The 9,142-nt window shown below is 37.9% G+C and overlaps 1 long non-coding RNA gene across 1 annotated transcript; it reads right to left on the bottom strand.

The window, feature by feature from the left end:
• Positions 1 to 274: 274 nt before the first annotated feature.
• LOC120443194 lies at positions 275 to 2,712 on the bottom strand. Its single transcript, XR_005615224.1, has 4 exons — positions 2,684 to 2,712; positions 2,531 to 2,602; positions 2,343 to 2,408; positions 275 to 334 (listed from the first exon to the last, which is right to left on the bottom strand). It is a non-coding gene; the product is annotated as an uncharacterized LOC120443194 (long non-coding RNA).
• Positions 2,713 to 9,142: the final 6,430 nt, after the last annotated feature.

Below are 9,142 nucleotides of genomic sequence, written 5' to 3'. Positions count from 1 at the left end.
ACTCTCTTCTATTTTCTATTTTAGTGCAACCAAATAATGTGTAAGTTGAACAATTTGAAATTTACACATAAACAGAATACCAAATAACTTCCCAGAAAGCTGCAACAAAAGCAAACTCCATTTATTACACAATGGAACATCAATTCCAGAAGGGTAACGGTTGTTAGGTCAGCAATTGTTAAGTCTCATGACTTACACCAACAAAGTGATCATTAAGTACTTGATTTGTTTGTATGCCTGCCAAAACGACAAATCAGAAAAGCTGATAACCGCTTTTGTACTGCTGTTTTCTCCACTCCACTCCACGGCCTCTTGACCTTCACAGAGGGTTTCTCTACAAATAACACAAAACACAATGTGGACGGTTAACTTTACAACATATATGAAACTGTAGATTTTATTAGAAACTGGGTTCTGCTTGTATATATTTACAGGAAATGCCTAACCCAACTGTAGGCTGAACGGTTTACTCAAAAATTTGTACCCAAGATATGTAGTAAGCACTTTAAAATTTAGTATTTTGAAGATTACAGAAACATGGGATCAATTATTGAGTAATGTACTTACAAAATGAAACAACAGCCAATTGAGTCTGATCCATTTTGTTTTCACAGCTACTTATTGCATTTAGGCAAATCAGATACTAACTAGTTACTGCTGGTAAAATAATTCACCATAAAACTATTTTTGTGAAAAAAAAAAAACTGTCAGACTTTAATAATTTGCAATTGTCTTAAATAAGGCAAATATTATAATATCTGATCAATCATGATTATTGAGAAGTGTACTGAAACAGGCTGGTTTTTCAAAAGAAGATAAAACTATAATATTGAAAAAATATGAAGTATCTAAAGTATTTGAAGCCTAATCCTGAAAGTAGAGATAGTATCTGTCTCCTGAATCCAAACTAAGCTGGTTCCACAGAAGAGGGGCCTGAAAACTGAAGGCTCTCCTCCCATTATACTTACTCTAGGAACAACAAGTAAGCCTGAAGTGCGAGAGTGAAGTGCTTTAATAGGGTGATATGGTACTACAAGGTCATTGAGGTCATTGATTATTTAAGACCTTGTATGTGAGGAGCAGGATTTTGAATTCAATTCTGGATTTAACAGGAAGCCAATGAAGGGAAGCCAATACAGGAGAAATCTGCTCTCTCTTTCTAGTCCCTGTCAGTACTCTTGCTGCAGCATTTTGGATTAACTGAAGACTTTCCAGGGAGTTTTTAGGACTTCCTGATAATAATGAATTACAGTAGTCCAGCCTGGAAGTAATAAATGCATGAACTAGTTTTTCAGCATCACTCCGAGACAGGATATTTCTAATTTTAGAGATATTACACAAATGGAAGAAAGCAGTCTTACATATTTGTTTAATATGTGCTTTGAAGAACATATCCTGGTCAAAAATGACTCCAAGGTTCCTCACAGTGTTACTGGAGGCCAAGGTAATGCCATCCAGAGTAAGAATCTGGTTAGATAGCATATTTCTAAGATTTTCAGGGCCGAGTAAAATAACCTCAGTTTTATCTGAATTAAGAAGCAGAAAATAAGAGGCCATCCAGGTCTTTGTGTCTTCAAGGCATTCCTATAGTTTATCTAACCATGAAACAGGAAGCGATACCATACCGCTGAGCCAACACCAAATGAGGTAAATCATGGGACCTTTAACGGAAATTTTCTTTCACAATATTATAAGACATTTTCAGACTGTATTTTCCTTTGTTTTCATTTCAGACGTTTTAAATGACCTGCAGAACGCTGCCATGTGTATTGTAGTGTTGTTCTTGCAACACAGCAGGTTAAATTAGTCCTTACCAGAATAGGTAGCCTAACTAATCATAGATGTAACAATGAATGTGAAGCATTAATTCTTTCAGCTGCACCCTTTAGGGGTCGCCACAGCGGATCATCTGCCTCCATCTCACCCTATCCTGGTCACTCCCAATGAAAACCTGCAGCTCAGCCTCCTGTCTTTTTGTTAGAGCCATTATCTCCAAATCATACATCATAGCTTGCCTCACTACCGTCTTGTAAAGCTTACCTTTCGCTCTTGCTGCTTTATTCTGTCACACATCACCCCTGACACCCATCTCCACCCACTCCACCTTGCCTGCATTCTCCTCTTCAACTCAATGTGAAGCGATATTTAAATATTTTTATTAATTTATGTCTACTTGCCAATGAAATAATTCTGGATCAATATTATCAAGAGTTTTGTCTTTGTGTAGGCATATATTCTGCCACAGAGGACAAAACTATAAGGAAATAAAGTCATGTCTACAACCTGATTCATATACTGCAAACAGAAAATTTTAAATACATTTAAAGCTTAAAACATCTCACCCTTTGCTTTGGCCACTTTGGTTTTTCCCCTTTTCCTCAGAGCCAGTCTTGCTTCCTTGCTCTCTTCTAAAACAGAAACAGACAAACAATGGTAGCTGTTATTGTACAAAGCAGATTGTACAGGAATAGAATTTGAGTAGAATACACACAACAGTGTCACTACATGTCAGACAAATGCTTAAACTCACCATCTACATCTGAACTCTCTTCGCTGGTGTGCTCCGGTCTCTTTTGATAGGAGAAATGCTGAGAACTTCCACCTGAAAAAGAGAAACATTCATATGCCACATCTTCCTAATTCACTGAGTTTTTGTACTGAATGACTCTGTAAAAAACCTGACCTTCATCCATCTCAGTGCCTCCTCCTTTTCATTTCTCTGGGGACACGGAGTAGCTGCTATGTCAAATATTAGCCATCAGGAGTCACAAAAACTTCAAACACAAACAGTATTGTTGACAAATATGACAAACAAAAAAAAAAAGATGCAACGACAACGTGCAAAGGAGCTATCTCAACTTCTCCAAGTGTCACTATGTCATCCTAGAAATGAAATTACTCTTCTTTTAGTTAAGATAATTAAAAAAAAAATGCTGCACTGGACAAATGTAACAGTTTTTAATTTAGAATCTGGGTCGTGGTGATAAAACCACAGATCTCTGAGATGTCCTTTTTTTCATGTGTTGTGAGTCTAGTTCTTGCTGTAATAAAAGAGCTCACTATAGAGTGAGTGTACATGATCAAGTGTTATCTGTTGTATAGATTACTGAGCACTGAACTAGGCCAACAGTGTGTTTCTTTGGCTGTAACATGCCACCCAGTTCATTTTACCATTAGGAACCCAAGCTAACAGGTTAACGTCACTCTCTAATATTAGTCAATGTCACATACATAACTTGCAGTTGCATAGCAGATTATCACAAACGCAGCTTATTCATGAGGCAGTATACCAACAGCTGTACTAGTGAGCAGGTAACACTTACCACCACTATCAGAACAGCCGTCATCGCTGCATCGCGAGGGCCACATTATCATCTGCAATGTAAATATTGAAAGGATGCAATTATATGTGGACATTTTTATGAAGAGAGAAGTCTATAACATGACATTACTGTAAAATGTATAACCTAAGCTAATTGCTATTGTCATGAGCTTTAACCTCCTATGACCTGAACTCTTTCATGGCATTTTAATTTCTCTTTGCTATTTGGGCTGACTGGAACCTGATGTAAAACAAAGAATTATCTGAATTTTTTTACCTCTCTTGTTTCTGAGAACAATGAGATCCACATATGTGGGCATTTGTTTTAAATTTTGATAGAACAGTGGCAGTATAATGTCCTCGTAACTGGATATCCCTCCCTTGTAGAGCAAAGTTTAGTATTTTGGTCGAGACAACCCAAAATGTGATGTCCACATATGTGGACCCCAGGTCCTAGGAGGTTAAAATACACAACACTAACAATGCACCATAAAACAACAAGCAGGAGATCATGAATAGAAGACTAACCTTATTTTAAAACCCGTGTCCATTTAAATTTAAGATGATGCCAGTCAGGATTCAGTTTCAGGTCCTCTAGTAAGGAATTCTACATGTTCTCTCCTGAACCAGAAAAGCTGTTTCTCCAAACAGGGATTTAAGTGACATCAGCTTCCAGCTGGAAGCTAATGAAGCCAAAAACTAAATACGACCATAAGATCACTGAGCATGTGGGAAACCTGATTAATAAGCATTTTTTAAATTTGTTTAGGAAAAATACATTTATTAAAATAATCAACCAAAAATTTCTTTAAAACATACCACTGCTGTGATGCTGACTTTGTCTTATTGCTTGATTATATACCATGAGATGGTGCTTGTAAACACACGTTATACATGAAATTAAATGTAAAATAAATTCTCAGTGGATAAAACTACCTGTTGCATAAATAAATTGAATAAATCCAAATAAATTTGTCATTTGAAAATCTGCTCACCATTTCAACCTGCTTAATAACATAATGTTTCACATGTGAAAAGATACATTTTTAAAGTTATAAGACTTCATTGAGCTCGTGTATTGCAGGCTGTAAGTAAAATAAGATGTTATGGCATGACCGTGGTATCAGACTGCAGAGGACTGCACAGGTCTGCAATGTGGACACAGGCTGCAAACAAAAGTTACGTTCAACAACTTTCTGTCTTTATTCAAACCTTCATATTCATCCACCTCTGTCCTGTTTCTTTTGTCTGTTTGGGATTGTTTCTCATATCTGGCTTACGTCATTTATATTATAAAATGCTGAGTTTCAACCATGTGTTGTCCTTGTGCCATTTTCAGGTACAGAGACTTCAAATGATTTTCTGATCAATGCCTATTTTATTTACATTTTATGCAGAACATGGGGCTGATGTGACACACATTAGTATTGTTCTAGCAGCAGTTGTTCGTATTAAGAGCAACAAAGAATCACATTTAGAAAACAATCACATCTGATCTAGGAATCACCTGTTCCCACCTTAACTGATAATGATTCTTAATGCATATTATAGTTTGTAGTATGTGTTGTTTGGTCTGTTGTTTGACACTCCTACGCATGCGATTCAGTAAAGATTAAAGACTACATGTTCAAATATTCGATAAGAAGGCACATACCTGTGTTTGGCTTGCTGCCGTGGCTTCCTTGACCTAATACCAAAGAAAAAAGTCAAAGTTACTTCTCAGTTACATTTAAATAATCCAGTTACAGTCAATAATGACTTGGAGGTGATACAGTACAACTGCACCAACAGTTTTGATGCAGCCCATTACCCATGTGTAACACATAACTGGACTACACTGTGCTCCCCACCGTTTCCACCTCATTTTTCTTTTCATTCATTTACAGTAGCTCACCTCAATAAATCTACAGGTGTCTTAGCAGTGAGCGCTCATGCTGGTGAACCTGCTTTACAAACTGTGACCTACAACTCTATCAAATTTAACGTAAAACAAAACGAAAAAAAACATGGAGCATCACAACGTTTCACCCGTTTTAGATATAGTAGTATTAGGCATTTAAAAAACAGTGTGTCATATAGGAAAGCTTATATGCCTTCTGATGGCTACACTGTTAGAGTGACATCATTTCCTTTTTTAACATACTTTTATTAATAACTCTCTGTACATAAAACAATATTAGGACAGAATGTTATTGTTGCCTCCAAGGTGAGTCTTATTATAACACTAAAACATAGCAGCCAAAGAGACAACACATAAACACACTTTCAATTGTTGGTAGGCACAATTATAACACACTATACAAAGGCTTACATTTTGTATAAGCATATACATTATTTGCTTTGAATAGCCAAATTAATACTACATGACAGCCTTGATGTTCCACAGAAAAACACTGTCTGAAGCCCACTTTAGCAGCAGAGCGCCAGGCCTTCTGTCCAGTTATGTTTGACAGTGAAAATCAAATGTGAGGAATAAGACAAACGAGGCTAAACAGAGCACGCTGCTCAGCTGGGTCATGCTGATGTGCGGCTAGCCAGTAGATATACTGGACGGACAGACGCCGCTCACTGAAACGTCGACACCACCATAAAACTCCATGTTGGCGTAAACACGTGGGAACGTTTATATATGACGGATAAAGGAGGACAATGATTTCAGTCATTTTGGATTGTAAACACTAAGACAACGAAAGTTGAAGCATTGCTACATGCATGCGTCACACTTCAGTCATTTCCTTTACATATTTTGAAATGCTAACTTGATAGATGTTATAGCTGGGCGACTGAGGTTGGGTTTTAACAAAGGATGAAAGCGTTCGGAATAAAAGTGCCTTTTGACTAACTGTAGGCTAAAATTGTGACTTAAAAGAAGGGGGAAAACCCAGTCAAGCTATAAAATGCCTTAAAGAGATACCCTAAATAAAATGGTACAAACCACAGTTTGGCCGCTTGTTTTTTTTAAGCGTACATTTTTCCCTTTTAAACTGAAAACCAGATCCAATAATAATTTCTTACGTTAATTTTATATTTCTAAGAGCGAGACTGAAGAGAAATACAGATAGAAAATGCCAGGAATTGAGGGGGAGGGGACGGTAGGTTTGGCATAAAAGTTAGTGTTAAATATATCACGAAGGAATCGGATTTTGTTCCTATGTTCAATTATAAGAAAAATTATGCATAGTTAATTGTAATCAAATATAGATTGAGACGAACTTTATGCATTGTTCAATTAAAAAAAGTATATTTACTGGCGTGTCATTAAGTTTAAAAAAAATTAAACTTAATGTAAGATACCTTTTTCTTTTGTTTCTTAGAAAGACAGCATTTGCACAGTTTTCATATAGCAAAAAATGTGAAATCTTACCTGCAGAAAGCTTGCTTTGCAGTCTTCAGAGCTCCACTTAAACGGCTACTCCGACTGTGGACTGAATGACGTCACATGCCCTGCAAAAGTTTGCAAGCTGCAGTGCAGGTGCGCGGGGGGAGGGGGAGGGTCACTGATGGAGCAGCAGAGAGAGCCAAAGTTTTCTCCTCAGCTCTGACTCTCAAACCTGATTTACAGGCTACAATATATGAAATAAAGGAAGTGTGACATTTATTTTAACTACAGTTTAGTACACATTATGAAATAACAAAAGAAAATTTATCTAAAGTAAGACTTAGTTTTACAGTCTAATTTAAATTTATATATATCAGTAGTGGAAAGAGCCATTACCATATTATTTATTTATTTTACACACACACACTAAACAGCTATATTAGGTACATCTTGCTAGTCCTGGTTTGGACTCTCTTTTGCCTTCAGACCTGCCAAAGTGCTGGAAACATTCGCCCGCCCCTCCCCCACTGCAGCAGCTATGGGGGAGGTGCAGGGCATCAGTTAAGTTGGGAGCAGAGTGAGCTACAATTCTCTGCTCAGCTCTGGCTCAGGCTTATTATACAGGCCTGAACACATGAAACAAAGGAACCCTGACATGTTTTACTACAATTTAGTACACATTATAAAAGCACATACTAAGATTTATCTAAAGTAAGATTTAAATTTACAGCCTAATTTTACTTTATATACATCAGTAGTGGAAAAGTACTTAGTATTTATCTAAAAGTATTATTACCACATGGAAAAAAAATACATATATACACACACAATGGACTCATTACGAGCCCTTGAGGAGGTGAAATGATGCAATTTAATGCAAAATACGTATTTCATCTGCTATGATGGGAAAGCCAGATATTTCATAGATGAAACTTTGAAATATCTGGCTTTTGATGATGATCAAACATAATTTTTTCTGTATAAGCATTTTTATAGTAGCTTAGTGTAACTAGTTTAAAAATAATGACAGAAGGCTGTGGACAGTTATGTTCTTTCTGAATGGAAAACAGAAATACGCATAAGATGCTGAGCACTTGTTGGCCCTTTTGCCTTTGCTCTGTGCTCCGTCTCATCCCAAAACATCTCCAATGGGATTGGGTTAGGTGACTGTGGAGGCCATCTGGTAGGCACTCCATCACTCTCCTTCTGGGCCACAGAGCCCTTACATAGTCTGGAGGTGTGTTTGGGGTCATTGTCCCGTTGAAAAATAAATGATGGTCCAACTAAACACAGACCAGACAGGATGGCATGTCACTGCAGGATGCTGTGGCAGCCATGCTGGTACAGTGTGCTTTCAGTTTTGAATGACTCAAAGCCCAGCAAAGCCCCCACACCGTCACACCAACTCCTCGATGCTTCACAGTGGGGACCACACATGCCGAGACCATCCATTCACCTTTTCTGTGTCGCACAAAGACATGGCAGGTAGAACCAAAGTTGGACTCATCAGACCAAAGCACAGATGTCCACTGGTCTAATGTCCATTCCTTGTGATTCTGGTGACTCGGATGAATGTATCCTCAGCAGCAGAGGGAACTCTTGCTCTTCCTTTCCTGGGCGGGCCTCATGTGAGACAGTTTTGTTGTAGTGCTTGATGTTTTGTGCGACTGCACTTGGGGACACATTCAAAGTTTTACCATTTTTCCAGATTGACTGACCTTCAGTTCTTAAAGTAATGATGGACTGTAGTTTCTCTTTACTTAGCTGATTGGTTGTTGCCATAATATGAATTTTAACAGTAGTCAAATAGGGCTGTCAGCTGTGCACCAACCTGACTTCTGGACAACACAACTGATGGCCCAAACCCCATAAAGACAGAAAGAAATTCCACAAATGAACCCTGACAAGGTACACCTGTGAGGTTACACCATTTCAGGTAACTACATCATGAAGCTCAGTGAGAGAAGGCCAAAGGTTTGCAGCGCTGTCAACAAAGCAAAGGGTGGAATCTAAAATATAAAACATATTTAGAGTTACATATCAGCTATCTCTTTGCTATATAATTCCATATATATTGCTTCATATATTTGATGTCTTCAGTTTGTATGTACAATGTAGAAAGTAGTAAAAAACAAACAAACATTAAGTCAAAAGGTGTCCAAATTTTTGACTGATAGTGTATGGGGGGTGGAGTTGGGAGTGTACTCCAAAGCCCAGATAAACAGAGAGGGCTGTTTCACGAATGACATCTGGTGTATTTCCATATCAGATCAGTCGGAACCTGGGTTAACAATTACTGCCTCCTGTGCTATTGGCCAACAGAGAGCCGATGGAAACTGTGCTACTATTCGAAGACAAAGGAAGAGGAAAGGGGAGAAGCGTGTTAGGAATCGAAGAGAAGGACAGGCAGGAGTGTGGAGGTACTATGACTGGCAAAGGGAGAGAGCTGGCTGATATGAATGGAGAGAAGGAAGGTAGATTTACTGTGTGTGCAGGAGACC

Source organism: Oreochromis aureus, linkage group 12 (genome assembly GCF_013358895.1).
Source record: "Oreochromis aureus strain Israel breed Guangdong linkage group 12, ZZ_aureus, whole genome shotgun sequence".
NCBI classification, from domain to species: domain Eukaryota; kingdom Metazoa; phylum Chordata; class Actinopteri; order Cichliformes; family Cichlidae; genus Oreochromis; species Oreochromis aureus.
Note: the sequence above shows the minus strand (reverse complement) of the source record. Positions and strands in the feature narration are given on the sequence as shown.